General features: G+C 39.1%; 1 long non-coding RNA gene across 1 annotated transcript; it reads right to left on the reverse strand.

The window, feature by feature from the left end:
- Positions 1-16,476: 16,476 nt before the first annotated feature.
- Positions 16,477-16,774, reverse strand: LOC117797398. Its single transcript, XR_004622332.1, has 2 exons — positions 16,742-16,774; positions 16,477-16,523 (listed from the first exon to the last, which is right to left on the reverse strand). It is a non-coding gene; the product is annotated as an uncharacterized LOC117797398 (long non-coding RNA).
- Between the last annotated feature and the right edge of the window lie 1,723 nt (positions 16,775-18,497).

The following is an 18,497-nucleotide window of genomic DNA, read 5'->3' on the forward strand; positions in this document are numbered from 1 at the left end:
GATGTTGAAAGAAGGCCTAGGCAGCACTATTTATATCAGACAAAATGGGTTTTATTTTATTTTTTATTTTATTTTTTTAAAGATTTTTTTAAAAATTTCTTTATTCGACAGAGATAGAGAGAGCCAGCGAGAGAGGGAACACAAGCAGGGGGAGTGGGAGAGGAAGAAGCAGGCTCCTAGAGGAAGAGCCTGATGTGGAGCTCGATCCCAAAACGCCGTGATCACACCCTGAGCCGAAGGCAGACGCTCAACCGCTGTGCCACCCAGGCGCCCCTATTTTATTTTTTTAATTTTAATTTTAATTTTATTGTTTTAATTTTTTTATTTAAATTCAATTAGCCAAGGTATACTGCATCACTAGTTTTTGATATAATGTTCATTAGTCAAGTAAATCACACAGTGCTCATTGTCTCATGTGCCCTCTTTAATGCCCATCACCCAGTTACCCCATTCCCCTCACCCACCTCCCTTACCAAAACCCTCATTTTGTTTCCCGGAGTCAGGAGTCTCATATGGTTTGTCTCCATCTCCGATTTCCTCCCATTCAGTTCCCCCCCACACCCCTACTCTCCTCTGCACTATTCCTTATGTTCGACATATGAGTGAAACAATATGATAATTGTTTCTCTCTGATTGGCTTATATTTAGCATAATCCCTCCAGTTCCATCCATGTTGATGTAAATGGTAGATACTCATTCTTATGGCTTCTTTATCCATTCATCTCAGCTCCTTCCACAGTTTGGCTGTTGTAGAAATTGCTGCTGTGAACATTTGGGTGCATGTATTTCTTCTTTTCACTACATCTGTATCATTTGGGGTAAATACCTAGTGTGCAATTTATGGGTTGTAGGATACTTCTACTTTTAACATCCTGAGGAATCTCCATACTGTTTTTCAGAGTGGCTATACCAAGCTTACACTCCCACCAACAGTGTAAGAGGGTTCCCCTTTCTCCACATACTCGCCAACATATGTTGTTCCACATTTTGTTATTTTTAGCCATTCTGACTGGTGTAAGGTGGTCTTGAATTGTGGTTTTCAGTTCTATTTCCCGGATGACAAGTTGATGTGGAGCATTTTTTCATGTGTCTCTTGGCAATTTGTATATTTTCTTTGGAGAAATGTCTGTTCATGTCTTCTGCCAATTTCTTGACTGGATTCTTTGTTTCTTGGGTGTTTAGTTTGAGATCTTCATACATCGTGGATATGAGCCCTTTATCTGTAACCTCATTTGCAAATATATTTTCCCGTTCCATGGGTTGCCTTTTAGTTTTGTTGATTGCTTCCTTTGCTACACAGAAAATTTTATCTTGATGAAATCCCAATAGTTCATTTTTGCTTTTATTTCCCTTGCCTTTGGAGACGTGTTTTGAAAGAAGTTGCTGTGGCTGATGTCGAAGAGGTTTCTACCTGTGTTCTTCTCTAGGATTTTGATGGATTCCTGTCTCACATTGAGATAATTCATCCTTTTGAGTTTATCTTTGTGTATGGTGTAAGAGAGTGGTCCAGTTTCATTCTTCTGCATGTGGCTGTCCAATTTTCCCAGAATTTATTGAAGAGACTGGCTTTTTTTCCATTGGATATTCTCTCCTGCATTGTTGAAGATTACTTGGCCACAGAATTGAGGGTCCATTTCTGGGCTCTCTGCTCTGTTCCATTGATCTATATATCTGTTTTTGTGCTAGTACCATACTGTCTTGACGATCACAGCTTTGTAATATAGCTTGAAGTCAGGCATTGTGTTGCCCTTAACTTTGGTTTTCCTTTTCAACATTCCCCTGGGGATTCGGGGTCTTTACTGATTTCATACAAATTTTAGGAAAATGTCGATGGTATTTTGATAGGGATTGCACTGAATGTGTAGATTGCTCTGGGAAGTATAGACATTACCATGCTTATTCTTCCAATCCATGAGCATGAAATCTTTTTCCATCTCTTTATGTCTTCCTCAATTTCTTTCATAAGTGTTCTGTAGTTTATAGAGTACAGATCATTTACCACTTTGGTTAGGTTCATTCCCAGCTATCTTATGGTTTTTGGTGGTATTGTACATGGAATTGATTCCCTAATTTCTCTTTCTACAGTTACATTGTTAGTATATAGAAAAGCAACTGATTTCTGGGCATTTATTTTTGTATCCTAACACATTTCTGAATTGTTGTACGAATTCTAGCAATTTTGAAGTCTTTGCATTTTCTACATAGCGTATGATGTCATCTGTGAAGAGTGAGACTTTGACTTTTTCTCTGCCAATTTGAATGCCTTTTATTTCTTTTTGTTTTGTGATTACTGAATGTAGGACATCTATTTCAAAACAATAAAGGCCATAGATGAAAAGCCCATGGCCAACATCATACTCAATGGTAAAGACTGAAAATTTTCCTCTATTATCAGGAAGAAGTCTTTCATTCAGCATGATAGTCAATGTTTTAACAAGAACTACCAGGCAAAAAATCAAAGAAACAAAAACAAACAAAAGAAATGTCTGTAATAGGAAAGAAGTAAAATGATCTCTGTTCTCAGATGGCCTACTCTTAAAACCCTAAAGATTTTACCCACACACACACACACACACTCACACACACAGTTAAAACTATTAAACAAATTAAGTAACATTGTAAGATACAAAATCAACATACAAATACCAGTTGCATTTATATACAATAATAACAAAGAACCCAAAAAGAAATATAAAAAGTAATCTCATTTACAATAACATCAAAAATAATAAGAGACTACCAAACATTAAAGGAAGAAATTATACCAATTCTCTGCAACCTGTCTTTCAGAGGGCAGAAACAGAGAGAATACTTCCTAACTCATTTTGAGGCCAGCATTACCCTCATACTGAATTAAGACAAAGAAATTACCAGAACAGAAAATCACAGACCTCATGAATATAGATGCAAAGATCATCAACAATATATTAGCAAATTGAATCCAACAGTACATTAAAACAATTTTTCACTGTAAAGAAATGGAATGTATCTCTAATGCAAGGATGGTTCAACATTTAAAAATCAAGATATTTGCAAATGACATTGAGGATAAAAGGCTGGTATCCAAAATCTGTAAAGAACTTATCAAACTCAACACCCAAAAAACAAATAATCCAGTCAATAAATGGGCAGAAGACATGAATAGACACTTCTCCAAAGAAGACATATGAATGGCTAACAGACACATGAAAAAAATTCAACATCACTAGCCAAAAAATGTTCAATATCACTAGCCATTAGGGAAATACAAATCAAAACCACCTTACACCAGTTAGAAGGGCAAAAAATTAACAAGACAGGGAACAGCAAATGTTGGCAAGAATGTGGAGAAAGAGGAACACTATTACACTGTTGGTGGGAATGCAAACTGTAAACACACTCTGGAAAACAGTTATGGAAGTTCCTCAAGACATTAAAAATAGAGCTACCCTACAACCTAGCAATTGCACTACTAGGTATTTACCTCAAAGATACAGATGCAGTGAAAAGAAGAGGCACCTACATCCTGATGTTCATAGCAGTAATGTCCACAATAGCCAAACTGTAGAAGGAGCTGAGATGTCCTTCAAGAGATGAATGGATAAAGAAGTTGTGGTTCATATATACAAATGGAATATTACTCAGCCATCACAAAGAATTAATATCTACCACTTGCATTGATATGGATGGAACTGGAAGATAATATGCTAAGTGAAATAAGTCAAGCAGAGGGATACAATTATCATATGGTTTCACTCATATGTGGAATATAAAGAATAGAGCAGAAGACCATAGGGGAAGGGAGGGAAAACTGAATAGGAAGAAATCAGAGAGGGAGGCAAATCATGAGAAACTTTGTACTTTGGACTCTGGGAAATTAACTGAGGGTTACAGAAGGGAATGGGGTAGGGGGACGGGGTAACTGGGTGAAGGGTATTAAGGAGGGTACATGTGGTGATGAGCGCTGGGGGTTATACACAACTAACGAATTGTTGAACACTACATCAAAAACTAAAGGTGTATTATATGTTGTGCAATTGAACATAATAAAAAATAATAAAAACAAAAATCAAGTAGTGTAAAGTATCACTTTAGCAAATTGAAAAAGAAAATCACATGACAGTATCAATGGATACAGAGAAAAAAATGAGAAAATCCAACACTCATTCATAATAAAAACCTATCTCAGCTAGAAATAGAGGGAAACTTTCTCAACTTGATAAGACTACAAAAAACCTACCACTTGCATCATATGTAATGGTGAGAAACTTGAAGCTTTCTCACTAAGATCATGTTCAAGGTAAGAATATCCCCTCTCACCACTCCCTTTCAACATCACATAGGAAGTTACTGTTAATGTTATAAGGCAACAACCAAAAAAATAAATGGTATGCTGATTGGGAAGAAAAATTGTTTTTGTTCACAGATATAATGAGCATCTACATGGAAAAAGAAAAGAATGAACAACAACAACAAAAACAAAAACAATAGCTCCAGTAACCAATGATGAACAATTGGGATTTGAAATTAAAGATACAGTACATTAGCACTCTCCAAAAGAAAATACTTTGGTATAAATGTAACAAAATATCTGCAAGATCTGTGTGAGGAAAAGTACAAAATTCTGATTAATGAAATCAAAGAACTTAAGGGAGAGATATTCCATGTTCATGAATAGGAAGACTGTGTTCAAGATGTCAGTTCATTCCAAATTGATGTATAGATATAATGGAATCTCAAAAAAAATCCCAGTAAGTTATTTTAAAAATAACAAACATTCTAAAGTTTATACAGAGAGGAAAAAAAGACCCAGAAGAACCACACAATACTGAATAAAGAACAAAGTTGGAGGACTGATGGTATTTGACTTCAAGACATACTATAAAGTTACAGTAATCAAAATGGTGTATTGTGAAAGAATAGATTAAAATGAATGAAACAGAATAGAGAACCCTGAAATAGACAACTATAAATATAGTCAATTGATCTTGACAAGAAAAGTCAATACAACTGAGCAAAGATAGGATCTTCAACAAATAGTGCTGGAACAACTGGACACCCAAATGCAAAAAAAAAGAAAAAAAGAGAAAGAAAATGAAACTAGAAACAGACCTTACGTCTTTCACAAAAAGTTAACTTCAAATGTATTATCAACCTAAATGTAAGACGCAAAGCCATAGAAATTCTAGAAGGCAATACAGAATAAAACCTAATTACCTGATGAATTTTAGATCCAACACCAAAGACATGATTCACACACACACACACACACACACACACACACACACACACACACCAGTTGATATGTTTGAATTCATTAAAACTAAAAATTCTATTTTGCAAATACAGGATCAAGAGAATTAGAAGCCAAGCTACAGGAAGGGGGGATCAAAATGGTGGTACTGCAGGAAGATCCTGAACTCACCTCTTCCAACAAATACACCAAATCTGCAGTTACATATGGGTCATTTCCCTCTGAAAAAGACCTGGAAAATACAGGGACTGTTCTCCACAACAAAAGATAAAAGGACAATATTGAAATGGGTAGGGAAAGCAGAGACACAGTCTTGCAAAAAAAAAAAAAAGAATAAAAAAATCCTTGGCATGATGACAATAGGAACTCACCACATCAGTGCTTTTCCCAGAAAACCAAGCATTTAGTGCCCATCTCAGACACCCTGGCCCCTAGGATCTGCTCCAAAGAGATGACCCCCCAGAACATCTAACTTAGAGAACTAATGAGGCTGACATTCAAGAGTACCAAAGTGCTACAGGAAACTTAATCTCCCCTCTTGAAGGGCTTGCATGTTATTTTGCTCATGCTGAGACCCAGTGGAAAAAACAGCAGTTTGAAACATGTCTAGGCTGTATGTGTGGGAGATTCATTTGGTGATCTTGGGGCATCAGCTAGAGGTTTGGGGAACAGTTGTGATGATCCTCAGAAATGGAGTAACTGTTGGATGCCATTGTTGCACTCCCCGCACAACCTGAAAGTACAGGGAAATGAACTTGGACACAGCACCCTCTTACTGCATTGCTGGGATAGTTGGGGAGAGTGGTTGAGCCTTTGCTGAGGCCAGAGAGCATGGCCAGTTTGTGTTTTCTCACTCCCTGGCTGAAGCAGGTGAACATGTACGGTCATGGAGTTCTCCCACACCTTAACCAAAGTCGGTGAGTGTGGGAGGTTAAAAGTCTCCCCTGTCCCTGCTGGGGCTATCAGGCATGAGTGTATGCAGTGTGCTCTTCCTCTCAGCCTAAAGCCAGTGTACACACGTAGACAACTACATAGCTAAAGCCTATTCCATTGCTAAGCATATTCCATCAAGACATTTTCCACTGCCATTTTTAAAGCCAGTGAGCCTGCCCCACTCCCCAACAGTTTCCAGCTGCCTTATTTAAGACAAAAGATGTGTGCAATTCACACAGAGGACAACTCTCATTCATTCCTCAGACACTGATGGTCAAGAGGACTGGAATTTCAGAGCTCCACAGGCTTGTAACAATCAGAATCCTTAGCAGGCCATCCCCCCCACACAGGTACTGCTCAGACAGCAGACTAATACAGAACCCCAGTCTTCCTTTGAAAAAGGCCTGCATACTTAGCTTGACACTTCAGCCTGAGGTGTAGGCTTTTGGTTTCTCTCACTTCTAGGCATTAAGTAAGCAATCCCAGTGAATATAAGCAAGTATATACCATCCTCGTGTAACCCCTTGACCTCACTACAGCCCAACAAGACTTCTCAGAAAGAAGACTGTACATTTAACTGGAGTCTTAATTTTTTTAAGTGTCACTTAGAGATACCTCCAGATCTAGTTAGGAGGTCAGGAGGGGTTATGATGTGGTTCCACAGGACTGCATATGTTTGTATCCTTTAAAAGGAGTAGCATTAGGATCTGGCTTCCAATCAGTCCAAAATTAGGTGGTAAACAATATCTCTCTCCTTAGATCTGGTGACCTGTCAGTGATCTAAGGAGAGAGATATTTTTTACACTCTCAGCAACAGGGACTTATCAACAATGAATTAGGCAGTTTGGACAATCAAAAAGGTCCAAGTGATAATCAAGAACTAGGGGGAGGTTAAATGAGATGGTTCATCACTTAAACAAGGACATTCCTTTAAGGTAAGAGAAGTAAAAATTTCATGTGATACATAGAAACACAGTCAAACAAAATGAGGAAATGGAGAGAGAAGTTCCAAGTGAAAGAATAAGATAAAACCTCAGAAAATATCTTAATGATATGAAGATAAAAATCTACCTGATAAAGAATTCTAAGTAATGGTCATAAAGATGCCCACCAAACTCAGAATGGATAAACACAATGAGAATGTCAACAAAAGAAGGAAAACCTAAGAACGTATCAAAAGTAAGTCACAGAGCTAAAGAGTACAATAACTGAATTGAAAAATACATCAGAAGGTTTCAACATCAGACTGGATAAAGCAAAATGGATCAGTGAACTGGAAGGTAGGCAATGGAACTCAGCCAGACTGGGAACCAAAAAGAAACAGCAAACTTAAAAAGTGAAGATCACTTAAGAGGCTTATGGAACAACATCAAATAGAATAACATTCACATTCTAGGGTTCTCCAAAGAAGAGAGAGAAAAAGCGGCAGACAATCTAGTTGAAGAAATAAGGGCAAAGATAAATTGTTACACACAGGGGAAACCTCATAAGGCTATCAGATTTATCAGCAGAAAATTTGCAAGCCAGAAGAAAGTGGCATGACATATTCAAAGTGCTAAAAGGAAAAATTTACAACCAAGAATACTGTACTTGGCAAGTTTATTATTCAGACTTGAAGGAGAAATAAAGAGTTTTCCACACAAGCAAAAGCTAAAGGAGTTTATTACTACTAAATCAGACCTTGTAAGAAATATTAAAGGAACTAGGGTGCCTGGGTGACTCAAGTCAGTTATGCATTTGACTCTTGATTTCAGCTCAGGTCATGATTTCAGGGTCATGATATCAAGCCCCATGTTGGGCCAGCATTGGGCTCTGCACTGGATGTGGACTCTGTTTAAGATTCTCTGTCTCCCTCCCCCTCCGGACCTCCCTCCACTTGCACACACACACTCTCTCTCTCTAAATAAAAATGATAATAATAATATAATGATAATAATAATAAAATATTAAAGGAACTTTTTAAAGTAGAAAAGAAAGAAGAAACCATATGCAAACAATGAATCATGGAACACTACATCAAAAGCTAATGATGTACTATGGTGACTAACATAACATAATAATAATAAAAAAATAAATACAAAAAAGAGCAGCTATTCAGATATTTATACAAATCAATAAATTCAGTTTTAAAAAAAAGAAATAAAAATCTGGGAAAGGTAAATATACACTAAATGTAGTGGATTATTCAATTAGAAAGCTAGTAAAAAGGTTAAAAGACAAAAGTAGTAAAATTAACTGAAACTACAATAATTAGTTATGGGATATGTGGAATAAAAAGATGTAGAAAGTGACATCAAAAACACAAAATGTGGGAAGGGGTTAATAAAATAAGAGTTTTTGAATGTGTTCAAATTTAAGTTATCAACTTAAGATAGACTGTCGTATACATACGATAATATATGTGAACTTCATGGCAACCACAGAGCAAAAATATATAGTTAATAAACAAAACAAAATGTGAATGGAATCTAAACATAACCTAAATAGAAAGTCATCAAACTACAAAGCAAGGGGAAAAAAGAAGAAAGAAAGAGAGAGGAACTATAAAACCAGCTGGAAAACCATTAACAAAGAGGCAATTAGTACATACTTAACAATAATTACTTTAAATGTAGTGAACTAAATTCTCAAATTAGAAGGTAGAGTGCCTGAAAGGATTTTTAAAAAGATGCATTTATATGTTGCCTACAAGAGAATCACTTCAGAGGTAAAGACACAGACAGACTGAAAATGAAGAGATGGAAAAAGATATTACATGCAAATGGAAATGAAAAGAAAGCTAGTGTAGACATATTCATATTAGGCAAAATAGAATTTAAAACAGATTGTAATAAAAGACAAAGAGGTATATAAAACAATTATTAATGGACCTAAGGGAAGAAATTGAAAGTAGTACAATAATTGAAGGCAATTTTAATACCTCACAAACATTAATGGATAGATCACCCAGACTGAAAATTAAACAGAAAACATTGGCTTTAAATGACACATTACACCATATGGTTGTAATTGATATATGTAGGAAATTCCAAGTGTGCATAGAACAGATTACATGTTAGGCCACAAAACAAGTCTCAAAATTTTAAGAATATTGAAATATTATCAAGCATCTTTTCCAAACAAAATGAAATGTAACTAGAAATCAAAAAGAATTCTGGAAAATTTACAAACATATGGAGATTAAACAACATGTTACTGAATAATTTAGGGTCATAAAGGAAATCAAGGAGAAATTAAAAAATACCTTCAGAAAAATTAAAGCAGAAATGTGAAGTACCCAAATTTATGGAATGCAGGAAAAGCAGTTCTAAAAAAGAAGTTCCTAGCAATATAGGCCTGCCTCAAAAAACAAGAGGTATCTCAATAGACAATTTAAATTTACACCTAAAGGAAGCAGAAAAAGAAGAACAACAAAGACCAAACAAACAAAGTTAGTAGAAGGAAGAAAATAGTAAAGACCAAAGCAAGTGGCAATAAATGAAATAGAGACTAAAAGGATAATACAAAACATAAATGAAAATAAGAGTTGATTTTTTAAAAAAGACAAACAAAACTGAAAGAAATGTAGCTATACATAACAAAAAAAGAGAGAAAGGACTCAAATAAAATTACAAGTGGCAAGGTCACCAAGTCTGCCCAGAAAGCTCAGAAAGCTAAATGAATATTATACCCAATACCTGCCACCCAAGTCTTTTTTTTTTTTTTTAATTTTTATCTTATTATATTGTGTTAATCACCATACAGTACATCCCCAGATTCCGATGCAAAGTTTGATGCTTCATTAGTTGCGTATAACACCCAGTGCACCATGCAATATGTGCCCTCCCTACTACCCATCACCAGGCTATCCCCTTCCCCCACCCCCTCCCCTCTGAAGTCCTCAGTTTGCCTCTCACAGTCCATAGTCTCTCATGTTTCATTCCCCCCTCTGATTACCCCCCTTTTCTTTATCCCTTTCTTCCCCTACCGATCCTCCTAGTTCTTATGTTCCATAGATGAGAGAAATCATATGATAATTGTCTTTCTCTGCTTGACTTATTTCACTTAGCATTATCTCCTCCAGTGCCGTCCATGTTGCAGCAAATGTTGAGAATTCGTTCTTTCTGATAGCTGAGTAATATTCCATTGTATATATGGACCACAGCTTCTTAATCCAGTCATCTGTTGAAGGGCATCTCGGCTCCTTCCATGATTTGGCTATTGTGGACAATGCAGCTATGAACATTGGGGTGCATATGGCCCTTCTCTTTACTACGTCTGTATCTTTGGGGTAAACACCCAGTAGTGCAATGGCTGGGTCATAGGGTAGTTCAATTTTTAACTTTTTAAGGGACCTCCACACTGTTTTCCAGAGTGGCTGTACCAACTTGCATTCCCACCAACAATGTAGGAGGGATCCCCTTTCTCCACATCCTCTCCAACAATTGTTGTTTCTTGCCTTGTCTATCTTTGCCATTCTAACTGGCGTAAGGTGGTATCTCAGTGTGGTTTTGATTTGAATTTCCCTGATGGCTAATGATTTTGAACATTTTTTCATGTGTCTGTTAGCCATTTGTATGTCTTCATTGGAAAAGTGTCTGTTCATATCTTCTGCCCATTTTATGATTTGTTTATTTGTTTCTCGTGTATTGAGTTTGAGAAGTTCTTTGTAGATCTTGGATACCAGTCCTTTATCTGTGGTGTCCTTTGCAAATATATTCTCCCATTCCGTGGGCTGTCTCTTAGTTTTTTTGACTGTTTCCTTGGCTGTGCAGAAGCTCTTTATCCTGATAAAGTCCCATAAGTTCATTTTATCTTTTATTTCTCTTGCCTTTGGAGATGTGTCGTGAAAAAGGTTGCTCTGGCCGATGTCATAGAAGTTGTTGCCTATGTTCTCCTCTAGAATTTTGATGGATTCCTGTCTCACATTGAGGTCTTTCATCCATTTGGAGTTTATTTTTGTGTATGGTGTGAGAGAGTGGTCAAGTTTCATTCTTTTGCATGTAGCTGTCCAATTTTCCCAGCACCATTTATTGAAGAGACTGTCTTTTTTCCACCGGATGTTTTTTCCTGCTTTATCAAAGATTAGTTGCCCAAAGAGCCGAGGGTCCATTTCTGGGTTCTCTATTCTGTTCCATTGGTCGATGTGTCTGTTTTTGTGCCAGTACCATGCTGTCTTTGTGATCACAGCTTTGTAGTACAGCTCGAAATCCGGCATTGTGATGCCCCCAGCTTTGTTTTTCCTTTTCAACAGTTCCTTGGAGATTCGGGGCCTTTTCTGGTTCCATACAAATTTAAGGACTATTTGTTCCAGTTCTTTGAAAAATGTCCTCGGTATTTTGATCGGGATAGCATTGAAAGTGTAGATTGCTCTGGGTAGTATGGACATTTTAACTATGTTAATTCTTCCAATCCATGAGCATGGAATATTTTTCCATCTTTTTATGTCTTCCTCAATATCTTTCAAAAGTGATCTATAGTTTCTAGCATATAGGTCCTTTACGTCTCTGGTTAAGTTAATTCCAAGGTAACGCATGGTTTTTGGTGTTATTGTAAATGGGATGGATTCCCTAATTTCTCTTTCTTCAGTCTCGTTATTCGTGTATAGAAATGCAACTGATTTCTGGGCATTGATTTTGTATCCTGCCACCTTACTGAATTGTTCTATAACTTCTAATAGTTTGGGAGTGGATTCCTTTGGGTTTTCCATATAGAGTATCATGTCATCTGCAAAGAGAGACAGTTTGACTTCTTCTTTGCCGATTTGGATACCTTTGATCCCTTTTTGTCTTCTGATTGCTGTTGCAAGGACTTCTAGTACTATGTTGAATAATAGTGGCGAGAGTGGGCATCCTTGTCGTGTTCCTGATCTTAAGGGAAAGGCTTCCAGCTTTTCCCCATTGAGAATAATGCTTGCAGTAGGCTTTTCATAGATGGCTTTTATGAGATTGAGAAATGTACCCTCTATTCCTACACTCTGAAGGGTTTTAATCAGGAAAGGATGCTGTATTTTGTCAAATGCTTTTTCTGCATCAATTGAGAGGATCATATGGTTCTTGAGTCTTTTCTTGTTGATATGATGTATCACATTGATTGATTTGCGAGTGTTGAACCATGCTTGCATCCCAGGTATGAATCCCACTTGGTCATGATGGATAATCCTTTTAATGTACTGTTGGATTCTATTAGCAAGGATCTTGTTGAGGATTTTGGCATCCATATTCATTAGAGAAATCGGTCTGTAATTCTCCTTTTTGAGGGGGTCTTTGCCTGGTTTGGGGATCAAGGTAATATTAGCCTCATAGAATGAGTTTGGTAGCTTTCCTTCTGTTTCTATTTTTTGAAATAGCTTTAGGAGAATAGGTATTATTTCTTCTTTGAATGTTTGGTAGAATTCCCCAGGAAAACCGTCTGGGCCTGGAGTTTTATTATTTGGAAGGTTGTTTATCACTGACTCAATTTCTTCATAGTTAATTGGCCTATTTAAGAAATCTATTTCTTCCTGTTTCAGTCTTGGTAGTTTATAGGTTTCCAGGAAGGCCTCCATCTCTTCCAGATTGTTTAGTTTTTTGGCATATAGCTGTTGATAAAAGTTTCTAATAATCCTTGCAATTTCAATGGTGCTGGTCGTGACCTCTCCCTTTTCAGTCATAATTTTAATAATCTCAGTCCTTTCTCTTTGTTTTTGGACAAGTTTTGCCAGTGGTCTATCAATTTTATGGATTCTCTCAAAGAACCAGCTTCTAGTCCTGTTGATCTGCTCTACTGTGGTTCTGGTCTCTAATTCATTGATTTCTGCTCTAATCTTGGTCAACTCCTTCCTTGTCAGTGGGTTAGGCCTGTCCCTCTGTTGCTGTTCCAGTTTCTTGAGGTGAGAATATAGAAACTGCATTTTAGATTTTTCTATTCTTTTGAGTGAGGCTTGGATGGCTATGTATTTCCCCCTTAGGACTGCCTTTGCAGTATCCCATAGGTTTTGGACCGTTGTGTATTCATTCTCGTTGGTCTCCATAAATTGTTTAATTTGTTTTTTGATTTCCTGGTTTATCGAGTCATTCTTGAGCAGGATGGTTCTTAGCCTCCAAGTGTTTGAGTTTCTTCCAGGTTTTTCCTTGTGGTTGAGTTCCAATTTCAGAGCGTTGTGGTCTGAGAATATGCAGGGGATAATTTCAATCTTTTGGTATTGGCTGAGACCTGTTTTGTGTCCCAGAGCATGATCTATTCTTGAGAATGTTCCATGGGCATTTGAATAGAATGAGTATTCTTTGGTTCTGGGGTGTAGTGTTCTATATATATCTATGAGGTCCAACTCGTCGAGTATGGCATTCAAAGCCTTTGATTCTTTGCTTAGTTTTTGCCAGGGTGTTCTGTCTATTTCTGATAGTGGGGTGTTGAGGTCCCCTACTATTACTGTGTTCTTATCTATATGTCTCTTTATTTTGGTTAAGAGTTGGCTTGTGTATCTTGCTGCTCCCCTGTTGGGGGCATATATATTAATAATTGTCATATCCACTTGTTGAATACTTCCTTTAAGAATAATATAGTGCCCTTCTGTATCTCTCTCTATGGCCTCTAGTTTAAAATCCAGTCTATCTGATATGAGAATTGCTACTCCAGCTTTCTTTTGAGGTCCATTTGCGTGGAAGATGGTACTCCATCCCCTTACTCTAAGTCTGAATGCATCTTTGGGTTCAAAATGAGTCTCTTGTAGACAGCAAATGGATGGGTCATGTCTTTTTATCCAATCTGCAACCCTGTGGCGTTTTATGGGAGAGTTTAAGCCATTTAGATTGATAGAGATTATTGACAGATATGATTTTAATGATGCCATTTCTCTTTAAAGTCTTTGTATCGGTTGTGACTTGCTGCTCTGTATCACTCTTGGGGCCTTTTTACCTTTATAGAGCCCCCCTTAATATCTCCTGTAGGGCTGGTTTCGTGGTTACGAAATTGGTTAATGATTGGCGATTTTGGAACGTCTTTATTTCTCCATCAATTCTGAATGACAGCTTTGCTGGATAAAGGATCCTTGGCTGCATGTTTTTCTCTGAAAGAGCTTTAAAAATGCCCCCCCAAGCCTTTCTCTCATTCCAGGTCTCTGTAGACAGGTCTGACGTAATCCTGATACCTTTGCCTTGGTACGTGAGAAATTTCTTTGCCCTGGCCGCTTTCAATACTGTATCCTTGGATCTAATATTTGCGAATTGCACTATGACATGCCGTGGCGTAGGTTTGTCCTGGTTGAGCTTGGATGGGGTCCTCTCTGCCTCTTGGACACGAATGCTTGTTTCCCTTGCTAGATTAGGGAAGTTTTCAGCTACAATTTGTTCAAATATCTCTTCTAGACCTCTGTTTTTCTCCACCCCTTCAGGGATGCCGATGATTCTGACATTGGATCGTTTCATAGAGTCAGTAATCTCCCGTAATCTACATTCGTGGGCGTGGATTTTTTTAAGACCAGCTTCTATTTTCGTTTTTTCTTCTACTAACCCATCCTCCAATTCGCTAACGCGTTCCTCTGCCTCGGTGACCCTGGCCGTCAGAGCCTCTAGTTTTGACTGTATTTGGCCCATAGAATTTTTAATTTCTGTCAGATTCGCTCTCATTTCTGCCCTTAGGGATTCTATATTCTCAGCAACGCTTTCTCTGATGCTTTTTTCAAGTTTACTCATCATCTTGACCATTGTTGCTCTGAATTCCATTTCTGATAATTGGGATACATCCATATGTATTAATTCTGTGGCCGAGGCCAATTCTGTGGCAGAGGCCACAGACTCATTATCTTTTCTTTGCTGGGGGGGACTTCTCCTTCTCGTCATTCTGATGAAGAGAGATTGCAGGGTTGTCCAGAGCCCAAGTGTTGACTGGGACCCAGGCCGTGCGCCCTTGTTTTATAGAGATCTTAGGGATGTGGGCTTCTTCCTTAAAGAGTTTATTTATTTATTTGAGAGAGAGAGAGACAGTCAGCAAGAAAGGGAACCCAAGCAGAGGAGTGGGAGAGGAAGAAGCAGGTTCCCGGTGGAGAAGCCCGATGAGGGACTCCTTTCCGGAACGTTGTAAACACACCCTAATCCGAAGACAGGTGCTTGGTGACTGCGCCACTCAGGCGCTCCGGGTTGTGGGCTTCTTGATTTTTCAGCCTGCCTTCTGGGGGAGGGGCCTGCCTGCCGGTACTCAGAAAACCCTGTTTGGGTAGAGTCTCTGTGTCCCTTGCGAGGGGGGATGGGGATGGGCACCCTGTGAGCCGGTATTTCCGGGCTTTTGTTCTCTGGCGGCTTTCCCTGGCGGTTTGCTATGCCTCTTCTGAGAGAGCAGCAGCGGCTGAAATTCAGCCTCTGTCTCAGAACAGAGGGATCGCGGATCGTTCTCCACTGATGTTCTGGCCACTTTAACTCTGTTTCTGTTGGTGCTGCTCAACCCTGCAGCATCCCGGGCTGTGCGCCCCACACCCGGCGTCCCAGCCCTCACTTCCAGGGCCGGCACGTCTCTGTCCTTTGTGTTTCCAACCCCGCCCGCCGCCAGCCGCCCCGCGCGGGCTCCCGGAGCTCCCCGTCTCAGTCTGGTGTCTCACGGGTGCTGACCGCGAGTCCGCCTGCTCCCCCGTGCAGGTGGCCCTCCAGCCGCCAGCCGCCCCGCGGACGCTCCCGGAGCTCCCGGTCTCAGCCTCGATCCAGTGAGCACACCGGAGCTCCGGAGCTCCGTGAGATGCTTGGTGGTGCACGCTCCCGGCTCACGGACTCAGTCTGCCGTTTCCAGAGTGCGGGTCCGCGGTCCGCCCGCTCCCCGGTGCAGGTGGCCCGCCAGCCGCCCTGCGCGCGCGCTCCTGGAGCTCGCGTTCTAAGTCTGTTGTCTCGCGGGTGCCGTCCGCGAGTCCGCCTGCTCCCCCGTGCAGGTGGCCCGCCAACCGCCAGCCGTCCCGCGTGCGCTCCCGGAGCTCCCTTCTCAGCCTGCTGTCTCAAGCGTGCGGGTCCGCGGTCTGTCCACTCCCCCTTGCAGGTGGCTACCGCTTCCCGGCGCCCTGACACGGCGGCTCCCTCCCCCTTCTGTTTAGCTTCCGATATCTGTGCGCGGTTTCACGGCTCCCCGCTTCGTACCTCGATACTCAGCGCTGGAGATGTTCATTTGTAGAGATCCAGATGTATCTTCCTGCGTCTCAGGCTGATTCCGTGGATATTCCTGCTGGTCTGGTACCTATCCAGCTCAACTCAGGGGACCGGCTGAAAAAGGTGTCCCCTACTCCTCCGCCATCTTAACCTCCCCCCCCCGCCACCCAAGTCTTAATCAGAGGTGGAAGAATGGTCTCAGAACTGTTTGCATCAATTGGCCATTTAAGTTTAATAGTAAAAGACTGGTTAATGATAACAATGCATGGTAAAACCTGAGGGCTTTGGGGGGGGGTAGGGGAATGGGATAGACTGGTGATGGGTATTAAGGAGGGCACGTATTGCATGGTGCACTGGCTGTTATACACAACTAATGAATCATCGAACTTTACATCAGAAACCAGGGATGTACTGTNTTTACATCAGAAACCAGGGATGTACTGTACGGTGACTAACATAATATAATAAAGAAACATTAAAATAAAAAAAAAACCTTCAGAAGGAAAGGAGAATGTTTTGTGGACCGTGTGTGTGTGTGTGTGTGTGTGTGTGTGTGTGTGGCAGGTTTAAGTTGTTAGTTTTTAAAATCAGTACTTTTTAATGGCAACAACTTGACCAAAAATCTGCCACAGAATTGTGAGACCCATTAAAACAGATGTTTAATGAGAAAAAAAATGTCAAGTGAGAGAAGTTACAACTGATACAAGGATAATAAAAAGGACCATGAGACAAAAGCAAAAGTAAGCAAATGAGACTACATCAAATTAAAAATCTTCTGCATAGTGAAGGAAACCATCAACAAAATGAAAGGCAGCCTACTGAGATGGAGAGGATAGTTGCAAATTTTTTATCCAATAAGTTTTTGATATACAAAATATATGAAGAACTCATACAACTCAATAACAAAATTTAATTTAAAAATGGTCAGGGGATCTGAATAGACATTTTTCCAAAGAAGATATACAGAAGGCTAACAGGCTATGGAGGGGGAAAAAAAAGCTCAATGGTTGCTGGTGAGGGAATAGAGATGAATGGGAAGAGCACAGAGAATATTTAGGTCAGTGAAAATACTCTGTATGATATTATAATGGATGGATAATGCCATCATACATTTGCCCAAACCCATAAAATGTACCATGCCAAGAGTGAACTGTATGATCCAGTAGTTGTTTTTCTCAACTTATTCTCCATCATTTTGTCTTGCATATCACTGACACTCTCTTCTGCTTCATTTTTCCTAGAGTTGGAGACTCCATTCTTTACTGCATCTCAATAATAGCCCTTTTGATTTGGGTCTTATTAGTTCTTTTATTTCTCCAGTAAGGGGTTCTATAGTGTCTTCTATGATTTTTTTCAAGCCCAGCTAATATCTTTACAATTGTTGTTTTGAATTCTTGTTCTAACATCTTACTTACATCCATATTGATTAATTCCCTGGCAGTGAGTACTGCCTTCTGTTCTTTCTTTTGGGGTAAGTTTCTCTGCCTCATCCTTATGTTCAGAAAAGAATACATTGAAGAGAGAGAAAATACAAACATAGCAACAACAACACCAGAAAATACAAACAAAATAAATCAGAAGAACACAGAAACTAAAGAAAAAAGAGAGTAAAATCCACCAAAAAGTAAAACAGAACACAACAATAAACTAGATCCTGGGTGGGTTTTGGTCTGTTTGTTAGAAGAAACCAAATCCCAAAACAAGAAAGAAAGAAAAACTTATATAGCTAAAAAAATAAAATAAAAAAATTGAATACAATGAAAGGACACATATATATATATATATATATATATATATATATATATAACCATTTTAAAAAGAATTGGTAAAATAAGAAAATAACTGAAAAGAAAAAATAAAATAAAACTGAAAGACTAAGGAGTAATAATAACTTTTAAAAAAATCACAATTGCTATATTCTGTTTTCCCCAAAACCTCAAGTTTTGCAGTTCTCTGTGATTGGTAAATTTGTTATTAGCCAGATATTCCTGCTGGTGCTCTGGGGGTGGGGCTTTTTGCACTGATTTTCAGATGTCTTTGCCCGGGTAGAATTGCACCCCTCTTACCAGGGAGCTGGTCACAGTGTAAGTGTATTGCACTATGTAGCACTGTTTTGCTCCCTGAAGGCTTTCAATACTTCAGTGGGGAGGGATGAAAATGGTGTTGCCCTGATCTCTAGCTGAAAGTTTGAGACCCCCACTTTTCAGTGGGCCCTGACAGAAAAACATCAATCACTCTTGTCTCCTTGG

The sequence above is a fragment of the Ailuropoda melanoleuca genome, chromosome X (assembly GCF_002007445.2).
Source record: "Ailuropoda melanoleuca isolate Jingjing chromosome X, ASM200744v2, whole genome shotgun sequence".
Classification (NCBI taxonomy): Eukaryota; Metazoa; Chordata; class Mammalia; order Carnivora; family Ursidae; genus Ailuropoda; species Ailuropoda melanoleuca.